This window comes from Bubalus kerabau, chromosome 5 (genome assembly GCF_029407905.1).
Source record: "Bubalus kerabau isolate K-KA32 ecotype Philippines breed swamp buffalo chromosome 5, PCC_UOA_SB_1v2, whole genome shotgun sequence".
Lineage (NCBI taxonomy): Eukaryota > Metazoa > Chordata > Mammalia > Artiodactyla > Bovidae > Bubalus > Bubalus kerabau.
In genome coordinates, this window is record NC_073628.1 from 9,167,585 (window position 1) to 9,182,728 (window position 15,144).

Consider the following 15,144-nt stretch of genomic DNA (forward strand, 5'->3'; position numbering starts at 1 on the left):
GGTGTCCATCCCATTGCTGACAGCTGTGTGATCCCACAGGGTTCTGGTCCCTGAACTGCATGTTGGGTCCCATTAAGATCTCTCCAACTTACATCTCTCAAGACATCAGGTATGAGAGACGGGCATCCTGAGGGCAGGAGGGGACCTAAAGATGGGGCTGAAGGAGGCCATGGGCACCACGATCACAGGGTGGTGGGCTTGGGGGTCTGTCCACAGACTGACTGCCCAGCATTGCCCTGGGTGGGCCTGGTTCTGGGACATGTTGGGAAGATGCTGTGCATGCTGTGTCTTGAGTACACACGTGCAGAAACACATCCACACAGTCCCGGGCATATGAAGGTACACCTGAGTGAACACGGACTCAGCCAACACAGTCCCAGGACCCTCCCTCCTTTCCCATGTCTTAGCAGGGGTGAGGGCTGGTGCCCAAGACAAGTGCTTGCACCGTCCTGGTTGCCCATCACGTGATGAAGATTAAGCATCACCCCTTCTCCCCAAAGAAGCCACTCTCTGCGAGACGGATGGCTTAGGTTCATGTTCATCTGGTTTTTCTAGGGCAGGCAGGTCAAACGCTCTACCTGGAGATCTGGCTGAGACGTTTTCAAAGTGGTTATTAGACAAGAATGTGGTCCATCTGGTCCCTGAAAGCAAGGAAGGATTTTCTGTCTAAATGTCAGTCCTGTCCGACTCTCAGTCGTGTCCGACTCTTTATGATCCCATGGCCTATAGCCTGCCAGGCTCCTCTGGCAGGAAGTCTCAATGGACATTAGCAAACATATTAAAATGAACAAAAATGTAAACACAAAATATCAAAATTTGTGTGGTATAGACAAAAATGTATTATATTAAATGCTTATAGTAGAAAAGAAGAAAAGTTTAAAATCAGGTACTCTGAGCTTTCACGTGAAGAAATTAGAAAAAGAGAGCCAAATAAACCAAAGCAAGTAAAAAGAAGGAAATAGAAAAGATAAGGGCAGACATCTATAAAGTTGGAAACAGGAAACAGTAGAGAAAATCAATAGGGTCAAAGCTGTTTTTCTGAAAATACCAATTAAATTGGTTAAACTCTAGTGAGACTGACAAAGAAAAAAAGGGGAAAAGATTCAAATTGCCAACATCAGAAATGAAAGAAGGGTTTTCACTAAAGACCCCACAGACATTGAAAAGATAAGAAAATCATATTATGCACTGTATATATGTATTACATTTGATGACTAAGATTAAATGTAGATTGGTACAGCCACTATGGAGAACAGTTTGAAGATTCCTTAACAAATTAGGAATAAAATTACCATATGACCCAACAACCCCACTACTGGGCATATGCTCTGCTGCTAAGTCACTTCAGTCATGTCTAATTCTGTGTGACCCCATATATGGCAGCCCAACAGATTCCCCCATCCCTGGGATTCTCCAGGCAAGAACACTGGAGTGGGTTGTCATTTCCTTGTCCAATGCATGAAAGTGAAAAAGTGTAAGTGAAGTCGCTCAGTTGTGTCTGACTCTTAGCGACCCCATGGACTGTAGCCCACCAGGCTCCTCTGTCCATGCTCTGAGAAAACCACAATTCAAAAAGACTCATGTACCCCAGTGTGCATTGCAGCACTATTTATAATAGCCAGGACATGGAAGCACCCTAGATATTCATCGATAGATGAGTGGATAAAGAAAATAGGGTACATATGTACAGTGGAATATTAGTCAGCCATAAAAAGGAATGAATTTGAGTCAGTTGTAGTGAGGTGGATGAACCTAGAACTTGTTATACAGAGTAAAGTAGTCAGAAAGAGTAAAACAAATATTGCATAGTCATGCATATATATGGAATCTAGATTAAATGGACCAATTTCTTGAAAAACACAAACTATCAAAAGCAACCCAAGATAAAATAGATACACAGTCTATTTCTATGTCCTAGTAAAGGAATTGAATTTTTAATTAAAAAATCTTCCACATGGAAACATCCAGGTCTAGATAGCTTCCCCAGCAAATTTCATGAACAGTTTAAAGAAAGGGTCCCAATTTTTACAAAATTTCAGGAAATAGAGAAGGGGACAGCACTCCTGAGAGAACACACAGATGGAAAATTAGCACATGAAAAGATGGTCAACATCTTTAGCTGCTAGGGAAATACAAATTAAAGCCACGAGATACCTCTACACATCAAGAATAGGATCTGTTCCCCAAATCCATCCACCTTTTCTGCAGCAATCAGCTTTGTGTGTGTCAGGGAAGTGGAGAGTTGGTGGGATCACAAAATATTCACACTCTATTCTCCCAGGGAGGCGGGTGTGCTCAGAGCCTGTATTTGCACAATCAAGAGGGCCACTGGGGTGTCACAGGGTGTGCAAGGCCAGCTTCTGTGGGTTAAAAAAATCACAACAAATTATGGAACTTCATTTCTCATTTCAGATAAGGAGACCAGGGACCAGAGACCACAAGGGTCTTATCCAAAGCCACACAGCTCTGACCCTGACTCATCTGCTCATCCCCTTGTGGATGTGGTGGGTGCTAGGCTGGGGGCCGGCCCAGGACCAATCGTGTTCCTCATCCTGAATCCATAGGCAGAATCGCTTGAGCTGGTGGGTCCAGGATCATGTCTTCAGTGGCCAACAGGGCCATAGCCAAGAAGGAGTGGCTGTGTGATGTGGCTGGGAGAGATTTGTACAGGGTCAACAACAAGCACGATGAGAAGTACAACCCATTCCCTCCCAGCAGAATTGTCCAGCGGGCGGAGGAGCTGGTGGACCAGGAGTTCTGCTACAGTCTGACCAGCAAGAACTGCGAGCATTTCGTCAATGAGCTGCGCTACGGGGTCTCCCGCAGCGACCAGATGGGTCCTCAGTGTGTCCCTAGCTCCATGGTCTCTTAGTTTCTTATTTCTCTGCTGCTTCTCACACTCAGGTAGGCCACATGCCCCAGACGTTGCCTTAAGATATATAGGATAATGGTGACAACAGTTAGCTCTACATGCCAGGCTCGAACTTGAATTGGTTGCTGTATGAGTTCCTGTGGCTGCTGTAACAAATGGCCAGAAATTCAGTGGCTTAACACAAAACAAATGTATTGTCTTATAGTTCTGGAGGTCAGAATTCTGAAACAGGTCTCAGGGGGTAGAATCAAGGTGTCAGCAAGGCTGTGTTATTTTCTAGAGGCTCTCACAGAGAACCTGGTTTCTAGTCTTTTCCAGCTTCAAGGGGCTGCCTGCATTTCTTGGCTTGTGGCTCCCTTTCATCTTCAAAGTTAGAAATGGCTGGTTGAGTCTCTCTCAATTGCATCACTATGATACTGACTCTACTTCTTCCCGCTTCCATCAGAAACTTTGTGATCACATTGGGCTTACCTGGAAATCCAGAATAATCTTCCTATTCTAAGGTAAATTGATTAGCAACCTTAATTCTATACGCAATCTTAATTCTCTCTCTCCATGTAGCATAATGTATTTACCAGTATTCGGAATGAGGACATATTATGGAATTAAGACCTAGACATCTTTGGGGGCTATTTTTCTGCCTACCAGTTACTCTTTACACTGGGTATAGTTATTGTCCTGGGAGCTCCTCTTGCTGTTATTCTAGAAAGGCCTCCCTCTCTTATCTCCTGCACCAGAGCACCATCTTCCATTTCTCATGTCCTCTTTCTTGGTTTGTTGTTATTGTTGAATAGCTAAATTGTGCCTGAGTCTTTTCGGACACCATGGACTCTAGCCCTCCAGGCTCCTCTGCCCATGGGACTTTCCAGGCAAGAATACTGGAGGTGGTTCCATTTCCTTCTCCAGAGGATCTTCCCAATGCAGGGACCAAACCCATGTCTCCTGCTTTGGCAGGTGGATGCTTTACCAATGAGTCACCTGGGAAGCCCTGTCTTGGTTTACACATTTCTTGTGGTGGAAACTCCTTCAGCAGCTTTCTAAAAAAGGATGCATGGAAGGAGAATTTTTTTTGAGATCCTGTATGTCTGAATTATTTTTCAATTTAGCCTCCCACTTGATTTAAGTCTGTATAGGTATAGAATTCCAGGGCTTCCCTGGTAGCTCAACTGGTAAAGAATCCTCCTGAAATGCAGGAGACCCTGGTTTGATTCCTGGGTCAGGAAGATCCCCTGGAAAAAGGATAGACTACCTACTGAAGTATTCTTGGGCTTCCCTGGTGGCTCAGACAGGAAAGAATCCTTACAGTTTAAAGGATTATGTCAGTCAGGTGGTTTATAGAATTCCTTTGAGATGGATTCATTGCTTTTCCTATTATACTGCTAAGTCGCTTCAGTCATGTCTGACTCTGTGTGACCCCATTGGCCCCTGTCGGCCTGCAATGTGGGAAACTTGGGTTCAATCCCTGGTTTGGGAAGATCCCCTGTAGGAGGAGGGCATGGCAACCCACTCTAGTATTCTTGCTTGGAGATTCTCCATGGACAGAGGAGCCTGGTGGGCTATTGTCCATATGGTCTCACAGAGTCGGACACGACTGAGCAACTAATCACGTAGGTATATAATTCTAGGTTACAAATGGTTTTACTTTAAGATTTTGAAGGCATTCTTCCATTGTCTTCTTGCTTCCAGCATTGCCCTGATGAAAGCTAAAGTAATTTTGATTCCTGGTCTTTTCTCGTTTTCCTCTTTTTCCCTCCTGCTCTAGAAGATGTAATGTCTTGTCTTTACCCAGTGTTCTAAAATCTCACACTAATGTGCCTTGACATAGGTCTGCCTTTATCCTCAAAGCACCATTTCAATCTGAAAACATATATCTTTTGGTCCTAGTAAATTTTCATGAGTTATTTCACTCTTGCTTCCCCGCCTCTGAGTTTCCTCTAGTCCTTCTTTCTGGAAAGCTTATTATTAAAATGTTATACTGACTGGATTTTCCTTTGCTTTTACCTTTGGAAGCTGTTTTCTATAGCTTCATCTTTTCTGCTGTTCCTTCTGAGAGATTTCCCAACCTTATCTCTAAAATGTCTATTGAGTTTGTAATTTCCATCACATATTTATTTTCTGAGATTTGCTTTTTTTCTCTCAACATTCCCTTATTTTTAATAGCACTGTGTTCTTCTTTAATGTTGATGTTGTTTAGTCTCTAAGTCATATTTGATTCTTTTGCAGCTCCAAGGGCCATAGCCCACCAGTGCCTCCATCTGTGGGAGAAGAATCCTGGAGTGCTTTCTCCAGGGGATCTTCCAAACCTAGGGATCCTGAATTGCCAGGTGGATTTTTCAGCACTGAGCCACCAGGAAATCCCTCTTCTTTACTGTATACATTCTCTTCTCTAAAGACAGTTTTTAAAAATATGTTATCTTTTCTTTCTCCAGGTTGCTGTTTCCTTTTTGTTTTGCTCTCTGTCTTCTATTTACATGGTCCTGCTAGATGTCTCGGAGAAGGCAATGGCATCCCACTCCAGTACTCTTGCCTGGAAAATCCCATGGTTGGAGCAGCCTGGTAGGCTGCAGTCCTTGGGGTTGCAAAGTGTTGTACATGACTGAGCGACTTCAGTTTCATTTTCACTTTCATGCCTTGCAGAAGGAAATGGCAACCCTTCCAGTGTTCTTGCCAGGAGAATCCCAGGGACAGGGGATCCTGGTGGGCTGCCGTCTATGGGGTTGCATAGAGTCATACACGACTGAAGTGACTTAGCAGTAGCAGCAGCAGCAGCAGCTAGATGTCTGGTACATCTGGATTGTGGGATCATGATTAAGAATAGGGGGGTTGAGGGGTGAGCTCAGAGAGGGCAGTGGCTTGTTGACTTTGAGGTTCACTTCAGAGTAGACTGGGACCCTCATATTGTTACCTTTCATTGTTTCCACTTGGGCCAGTTTGATTCCCCACAAGAGTTTTCCTGACTCTTATGTAAAGGGTAAAGTACTGGGAGCAGAGGGGACGGGAAGGCCAAGAGTCTCCATTTAGCACATTTATGGCCTCTCAATCCCTTTTTGGAGGTATGATACCCACACCCTCAAATGTGATTCTGTTTTCAGACCCCCAAATCTTCTGATTTTCATTGTGGTTAAGGAGGGTCCTCAACTCTCTCTCTCTCTTTCACCCACTTCCAGAAGTACCTGGTGATGTCAATATGTGATCTTTGTTAGGGATTCTGTTGTACACAGTTCAGTTCAGTTCAGTTCAGTCACTCAGTCATGTTCGACTCTTGGTGACCCCATGAATCGCAGCTCCGCAGGCCTTCCTGTCCATCACCAACTCCCGGGGTTTACTCACAAGTCATGTTCATTGAGTTGGTGATGCCATCCAGCCATCTCATCCTCTGTCGTCCCCTTTTCCTCCTACCCACAATCCCTCCCAGCATCAGAGTCTTCTCCAATCAGTCAACTCTTCGCATGAGGTGGCAAAGTACTGGAGTTTCAGCTTTAGCATCATTCCTTCCAAAGAACACCCAGGGCTGATCTCCTTTAGAATGGAGTGGTTGGATCTCCTTGCAGTCCAAGGGACTCACAAGAGTCTTCTCCAACACCACAGTTCAAAAGCATCAATTCTTCAGTGCTCAGCTTTCTTCCTAGTCCAACTCTCTCATCCATACCTGACTACTGAAAAAACCATAGCCTCGATTAGACGGACCTTTGTTAGCAAAATGATATCTCTGCATTTGAATATTCTATCTAGGTTGGTCATAAATTTCCTTCCAAGAAGTAAATGTCTTTTAATTTCATAGCTGCAATCACCATCTGCAGTGTTTGGAGCCCCCCAAAATAAAGTCTGACACTGTTTCCACTGTTTCCCCATCTATTTCCCATTAAGTGATGTACACAGTTAGCCCCCGACATACAAACATTCAAGTTTTGAACTTTCAAAGATGCGAACTTGTGTCCCAGCAAAGTCAGGAATGAGTGACATTGAAGCGTGCCCTCCATCTCCTATTGCTGACAATCCTTCAGTTCCACCATCTCCACCTCCTCTCCCTCCTCCAGTCAGTAACTCTTCTTGCTTGTTCATGTGACACCAGTCCCTGGATGCTGACTGTTGTTCTTCTCTACTGTACTTTTCAATGTACTATACTATAAGATTAAAAATATATGAGAGGGCCATCCCTGGTGGTCCCAGCAGTAAAGAATTCACCTGCCAATGCAGGGGACACAGGTTCGATCCCTGGTCCAGGAGGATCCCACATGAGGTGAGGTAAGTAAACCCGTGTGCCACAACTACTGAGCCAAAAACTACTGAGCCCAAGTTCTAGAGACTATGCTCCACAACAAAGAGGACTCCCCACTTCCTGCATCTCAAGAAAGTCAGAACACAGCAATGAAGACCCAATGCAGCCAAAAATCAATGAATAAATCTTTTTTTTTTTTTTAATGTATGAGAACCCTATTAAAAGGATGGCTCAGATGGTAAAGAATCTGCGTTCAATGCAGGACACTGGGGTTCAATGACTGGTTAGGAAGTCTCCCTTGAGAATAGAGTGGCAACCTACTGCAGTATTCTTGCCTGGAGAATTCCATGGACAGAGAAGCCTGGCTGGCTGCAGTCCATGAGGTCACAAAGAATCAGACACAACTGAGCAGCTAATGCTTTCACTTTCAATAAGTATCTTTGAGTATGATAATAAAGAATTTAAGTTGAAGTAAAAAAAAATATGTTCTTTTGCCGGGGTCCAGCCCCAGTGGATCCAGGGAATTCAAAGGGGAGATGGCTTCGGCCTTCAGGATACAATTGAATTAAAGATATAAAGAGTGGTCAAATAAGGATAGCTCAGCGAAGAAATTCAGTGAAGAAAAGAGGCTGAATAACTTGGTTTACGTGGAAAGCCAATAAAACTCCAAGACAAGGAGTTTGCATCACCTATGTAGGCCGCAGGTGTCCTCCCATTCTCCCGAAGGAGAGGAGACACTAAGGCCTCCCTGGTCAGATCTTAGAAGCCCAGGCAAAATTAGTAGGCTTGACGAGTCTCCACGCCCCAGATGGGAATTCAGCAAGAAGGTGAGAGAAAGAACGACATGGGGAGACCAAGCTTCGGTGAACTAGGCCTGCACTTTATTTTCCAAAGTAGTTTTTATACCTTAAGTTGTGCATAGAGGATAATGGGGGATGGGGTAGAGTCATGCAAGGACAGCAGTCCTTGATCCCTATCAAAGCCAGGCTTTCAAACTTATCATATGCAAAAGTTTAGGTGATTTACATCATCTTCTGGCCAGGAGGCCTGTTAACATTTTATGACCCTTTCTTCAGAAAACTTATTTTTCTCTAAAGGTGATTATTCTAAAGTTAGGCGCCACCCTCCAAAAGCATTAGATAAAGTTGCATTTCTATAGGGCAAAAGTGTGGTGGGCTATAACAAGGAAAGAATTAACTCAAGGGTACAAGGTTACAAACATTAAAGCTATTACTTACATTCCTATACACCAATTATATTAATCAATACACTCCAAGGGATACAGTAGGTAAGGGATATGGAAACTTAGCAGCAAACATTGGCCCAACAAGTGAAAAACCCTTCACCAATACAATTTCTAATCAATCTTTTAACTGCTCAAAGGAATCTGTATTTAGACAGTTTAGAACATCTCATGCCTCTCATGGTTGGGAGGCTGTGAACAATCACATGTGGCCGGAAGAACCTGTTAAGGCAGGCTAGAGAACTTCCAAAGGATTTTGTGAGTTGAAACACTCTTGTCATGCCCAGGAACTTTATTAACTGAAGCTGTAAGTTAACTCTTTTTCAGAGAAAGGTGGTGGGGGACAGCCCCCCGTAAAGTCAGAGGTGTAGGTGAGAGCACAAAGCAGTAAAGTAGGCAGACTCTGGCTTTGGGGGTAGATGCTTGAGAATTTCCAGGGGGACTCCTGAGGCTCGATCCCGCCTTTGTGTATGCCGAGCCTCCTTCCTCATGACCTTTGCCACGGGCGGAGTTCCTCATGCTGGCTCCCGGCATCTCCCCCTTTTTTTATTTCTTAAAACAGCCAGATGCAGCTCAGTATCGAGGTTCTGAATGTTATGCGGAAGAATCCTGACAATACACGAAGAATGATTATGAGAAGCAAAATTAGAGCACCAACAGCAGCATAACTAAAGATATTAGACAGAATGTTTTTTCCTGAAATGAAGTTAGAAAACGTGTGAAAAAAGTCATTAGCTGCTCCAGCGGCGGTAAAATCCAGTCGAGAGTGTTCCAAGGTCTGTATTTGATTATGGAGTTTCCCTAAGTCCAGGCCAATGTCAGAGCTGTTCCAAACACCTGAAATATGATTTTTAATTTTCTCCCATTCATAATCTGTCTCGTTTCCTTCAGAGATGTCACGCATATCCACCAGTAATCAGAGTGGCATGACAGAGCCATTTTCACTTTTAAAGCCTGTAACTCAGTCCCAATATGCATTATTGCCTCCTCCAAGGCATCTACCCTCATCTCCAACTTTCTATCTATAGCTTCCTGTGTTTCTAGATTTAGAGAAACATTTTTAGACATGGTATCACCATATTGGGTAGTATGCACTTGTTGAGTCAATGATATTGCTGCCACAGTAACAGAAGTAATTGCTGCTATTAAAGCTGATATTCCTAAAATAAGTAAGCCCACAAACCTTCACAATCACATTAAATCCTACAGTTGTTGTAATACAGCAAGACCATAACTATCATATCAATAAGTGGTTACATCATAAAATAGGGTGGATGTTGTAACACTACAAAGGGGCAAACATTATATTGAGGGTTTAAACAAGATGAGAGCATACATTGTTCACAACACCACCCCAAAGGAGCAAACATTATATTGAGGGTTTAAACAAGATGAAAGCATACATTGTTCACAAGTTACTATATTAGGTCCACCTCTTTTTTACTGACTGCTTTAGCCCTGATCACTACGTCTGCATTGCAAAACTCCTGTTGTGGGTGCACTGGGGAACAGCTGCAGTGTCCCCAGCAGCAGGAGGCAGAACTCGAGCAGCAGGCTGTGGGCTGCGGTGCCTATGGCGGACATTTGCGGACTCGGGCTAGACGCCGCCTGGGCTCGGGGCGTTCCCCTCTTGCTGGCGGGGCAGCGCTGGTCTGGACGGCACTCCGTGGGCACCCTTTCCTCTCTGGCCCTCACTCGCCACACAAACTTCTTTGCTCTAAGTCGCCAGGTGCAGTGAGGAGGGTGCGAGGCGCCGCTGGCGGCGCGGAGGCAAGAGCTGGCTAGGGGGCGGGGCGGACGAATGTGCGCGCCGCGGATCTGGTCTCTGGGGGGCTGTGACATGACGAATTAGTCTGTCTGGAATCCAGATCGGAGAATCTCTGTCCTGAGGAAGAATACAAGCATACCCTCTCCCACAAGTTAGCAACATATTTGGCCGGGATATGAAATTCATACCTTAAACCAGCTGCATTTTGATGGTGAATTTTGTGAGAATTTTTGGCCTTATCAATCTTTTTATGTAAGTTTAAAGCGATTAGTTTAGTCAATGTATCTGCCAAAGCATTTCTTTCATGTAAAGGGCCGAGCAAGCTGGAATGGGCTCCAATATGTCCCACAAAATATTTGTGTGTGTGTGTGTGTGTGTGTGTGTGTGTTTAATCACTTTCTGTAAATCAGATAACAAGGATAAAATAGTAGTTTTATTTTCTGGAATATTAGCAGTCTCTATATGAGGAAACAACCCTACAATATATCGGGAGTCAGTCAAAAGATTGAAGGTGTAGTCTCTTAAATGTTGAAGAGCCTAAATAACTGCTCGTAACTCAGCCCTGACATTTTATTCCTTTGAATTAAAAAATATTTTAAAGGCCTTGGGGCTGTAATTTCCTGCACCCAAAAGGCTAGATCACTAGATCTAAATGCTTTGTGGCTCCTAGCTTGAGAAGTCAAGTTTTTTCCTGTCTGATAATAAGGTAAAAGCAAAAGCTGTGTTACTCTTTGACCTTTATTAATTTGTACAGTTTTTGTTTTTATGTATTTTTTGTGTGAAAAGTATTATAAATCTTTTACAGTACAGTACTGTATAGTTGATTGTGTTACTTGGGTACCTAAGCTAACTTTGTTGAACCTACGAAGAAATTGGACTTAAGAACGTGCCCTCAGAACTGACCAGGTTAGTATGTAAGGGACTTACTGTATTTAGGATTAATATTCAGCTTTTTCCACAGCTACCTTAGCCTTTAGTGTTCTCTGAGTCTTAGTGGAATTATGCCTAAAACTAATGTCTTATTTTATTTTTATTTGGAGTTCAGGAAGGAGTGAAATTTGATACATGTTCTGTTTTTACCCTGAAACTTACTCTTACTTTTGCTGGTTTTTTTTTCTACTACAAGCAATATAAGTAAGGTATCTTAATAATTTAAAGTATAACATCACCACTCTTATTCATAGTTGAGTCATTTATGGAAGAACGTGCAGAGAGCACTTGGCGCCTGGCAGGTCTGGGCGCTGGGGATACACAAAAGAGGAAGACAAGGGAGGGCTCTGTTAGGACCCAGGTCAGAGTTCATTGAGGTTCAATAGCAATTCCTCTTCAACTTTATAAGTATCTCAAGAGCTCCCTGTTGATCAGCCAGGATTTCAACCATCTGGCCTCATCTCCCTGTCCTTTCCACAGTCACCCTCTGGGGATCTGTCTGCTTTAAAAACCCGTGGGCTGAAGGGAATTTCCCTCTTCAGGCCTGTGTATGTCATTGGCCAGCTGCCCTATTCACAAATTCCTTCCTCATGCTGCCCTCCTCTCTGCATTTCCCTGCCAGTATTTGTTGACTCCTGAGTTTGTCAAGGAGGCTATGAGGCATATGAAGCTCCCTGAGCTGCACATCCTTGTTGAATGTACAGGGGGTACTCAGCTTACTGACACAGAGTCTGACTCACTCTCCTGTCTCTTGCAGGTCAGAGATGCTGTCACAGCAGCTACCATCTCGGGAGTGGGCCTGATAGCCCTATCTGCTGGAGTCATGTTCTCAAGAAACAAGAAGCAAAGTCAATGACCTGAAGGGAGTGTCTTGTCAGCAGTGACATTATACATTGAGGGGAGTCTTGTGTTGCTAGACAGTTTTGAGAGAGTTAACAGGCAGGTTGATAGGGAGTCCAAGGACCCTTTAAGGAGGAAGTAAACTTTCTTTCTTTTTCATATTCTTTTGCCTTAGTCTCATAGGCTCTGTAAGCTATGGTATATCTTTACAAGGACGGGTTAATTTGAAAAGCTCTGTGTTAATTTTGCAACAGTCTATTTCATTTGAAAACTGGCCTTTTAAACATAATATATCTTACTGCTGGGTATGCTTTTCTAAGACTCTAGGTCTCTATGTTAGTCATTATAACTGTAACAAATGTTGCCTGGGAGCCTGTTTGCCCACTGCTTGCACAGCCATAACACATCTCTCCCAGGGACAGAGTGCTTGAAATCCATTCTACCAGACAAGTCTCGGGCCAATGTTATCTCAAGATGTATGCTGTGGGAGAGGGTCTGGATAAAACTTTCTCAGTCTTGAGGCATTCTTTTTATCTATTCTCAGCAGCCAGTTGAAAAGTGTATAATGCCTTGCTTAAACTAGTGAGGTGGGCACTCTTTCTACCCTCTTCTGATATCTATGTCAGAAGCTTTCTCTATCCTTTTACTTTAAATAAAAATCTTTGCTGCACAAAACTCTGAGTAAGTGAGACTGCATCTTTGGTCCTGGAGTTAAATCTTCTCCTTTGGAGACCACAAATTCGACACCAAACACCATAAGCTATCAGTTTCTGGTTTGGTTTGTGGATTTCATTTTTTCTTACAATAATAAAAACAAAACCCAGTAAGGGAGGATTTTATTGGAGGACATGCATCAAGAACTGCCTGGCTGGAGTCTGTTGAGGTTGCAGCAAAGCTCTGTTCTTGCTGATGCCAGGCTGTGCTCTCGCTCTTTGGTGATTTTCTCTCACTTTTGATTTGTGGGCTGTGTTCTTTACCTGCAGGAAACAAAGTCCAGCTCTGCTTATCTCAAGTAATAGATGTTTCCAGTTGTGTAGGAACAGGTTGGCAGCAGGAGAGACAGGCAAACCTGACTGATATGCAAGAACAGGAATCAAGGGAAACCAGGACCCTTGACCTGGAACTAGACCCAGGCCGGCTTCCAGGAGTCAACAGCCGGAGTCTGTAGATGTCCAGTGGGGCTCAAACCAAACCAAACCACAGCCATAATGAAAATTACATGCTCTGCCCAACCTTGTTTAAAACCTCCCTGCTCTCCACAGTTTTTCTCTGTTATATCACTTCCACCCTGCAATGATCCTGCATCCTCTCCTCTTGGGGCTTGTTATAATGCCCAAGTCTCTGATCCCACACTCACTCCTGTGGCTTCTCTTCCCATATGTGCTCAGCTTCGTCCCTCCCTGTGGCCTGCGAGGCCTCCTAACACAAGCTCCTGAGAGAGAATCTGATTGGCTCCCTCACCACACTGAGTTGTCTACTGATTGGTTGAAAGCCATTGGGTCAGGTGGCCCACCAGCCAATCAGCTCTGCCCAGTGGAGCCAGGTCACATGGTACAAAGGCTGCCTCAGAGCTTATGAGGTGTGGGTGTGGATGGTCTTATCCCTGACCTGCCTGCTGCTGAGGCCTCTGGGGAGGGGTTAGGGAAGGAGGTATGACCATTCGTGATTGGTCCCTTGAGGTTTGCCTCTGTTACTAGCTGGGCTTGGCAGATGTTCAAAGTGACCATTTTTCTGAAAGGGGCTCTTGTGGGCTCCTCGGAAGCACCCTTCTGGGGCCAATTGTCCTTCCCTCCACAAGGCAAGTCATCTCCTCCATCTGGTTGCCAATGTTTCCTTTGGCAGCCTTGGTTGTCTGGGGAGCATCTGTGTGTGGAATTCTGGACAGGACTTATAAATGGCTCCATTCTAGTTTGCTCCTGCTTGGACCATACCTGGTCTAGGAAAAGCTTATGCTCATTCTTTCCCCAGTGTTGACATAAGCATAGTTTTCTCCCAGTTACTTTTCGTTTTATCTTAGCTCTATTGATATAACATCTCATGCCTGTTTTCAAGTGTGCCAAGCTCAAGGGACACAGGCCAAAATTAAAGGGGAGTCTCTTGAAGGCCCTTCTCTCACACTGGGCAGAATGTGATGTGGACCCATGGAGTATAGATCTCCAAATTAATTATGGAATAAAAAGGAATGAGGTAGACTAAACACAAGAAAGCAAAACACAAGCAGCCTGTTCAATTAAAAAATAATGAAACATTACATATAAAAAGTGAGATTTGTGGAAATAATCAGATAAGATGGAAGAACAAATTCCAAATATACTGATAGTGACCATAAATATAAATGAACTAAACTTGCCAAGTAAAAGACAAACATTATACTGGATTAGAAAACGAATGCAGGGAATACTGTTCACAGCAGATACGATTGAAATATAAGGACATAAAGACTGAAGTTAATAAGATGGACAGTTTATGTGACAAGTCATTTGACATCGTGAAAACATTAATGTTATCAAGGAAAAAAATTGAGGGTGTGTATAAAGTGTCCTAGACTGAAAGACATGTTGGAGACAAAGTAACTAAATGTGAGAAAGGACTCTAAAAGCAAATTGGGTTTCCTGGGGAAATTTGAATGTGAACTGGATAATGAAGAAAATTAAGGAATCATGACTCTTATTAAGTGTGATAAAGGTATGAGGTTCACATAAAACACATGGCATAAAAATAGATGCAGATAAAGCAAAATGACCAAAAATCAGATTTTGACCCATGCCTTAGGTATGTGGGTGGCATTTTACTGCTACTTTTGTATATTAAAACATTTACATGCTATATACCTTATAAATAGCTGAAACTTGAAAATTTAAACAAAATCAAACTTTCCAAATTATTTCAATAAATTTTATAGTAATATTTTTAATAGAAGATATATTAGGCAGTTACTAACTAAAAACTGGTTAATTCATTGATATTCATTAACTGAAAGCTGGCATAGCTATATTGATATCAAAAAATATAAGCTTTAAACCAAAAATGAGTACTAGACAGAAAGGATGAAAAGTGTGGCCTAATAAGAAATACACTTGGTTTTTGTCCTTGGTTTTTGGCCAGAGCTCCTAAAACCCTCAGAATTTCCTTGTTGATAGGCTTTATCTTTTGCTATTTCTAAGGAGACCCCTTTGATCAACCTGAGTTTGTGCTAATGGGGTAACTTAGACCCTAAGATAGCCTTAGGATGGGACTGGTCATCAGAAAGACCCAGTGATTAGAGGGTTGGA

At 43.2% G+C, this 15,144-nt stretch overlaps 1 pseudogene; it reads left to right on the forward strand.

The window, feature by feature from the left end:
* The window catches only part of LOC129653601 (phospholipase A and acyltransferase 3-like), a 54,864-nt pseudogene extending 42,394 nt beyond the window's left edge, over positions 1-12,470 (forward strand).
* The last annotated feature ends 2,674 nt before the right edge of the window (positions 12,471-15,144 follow it).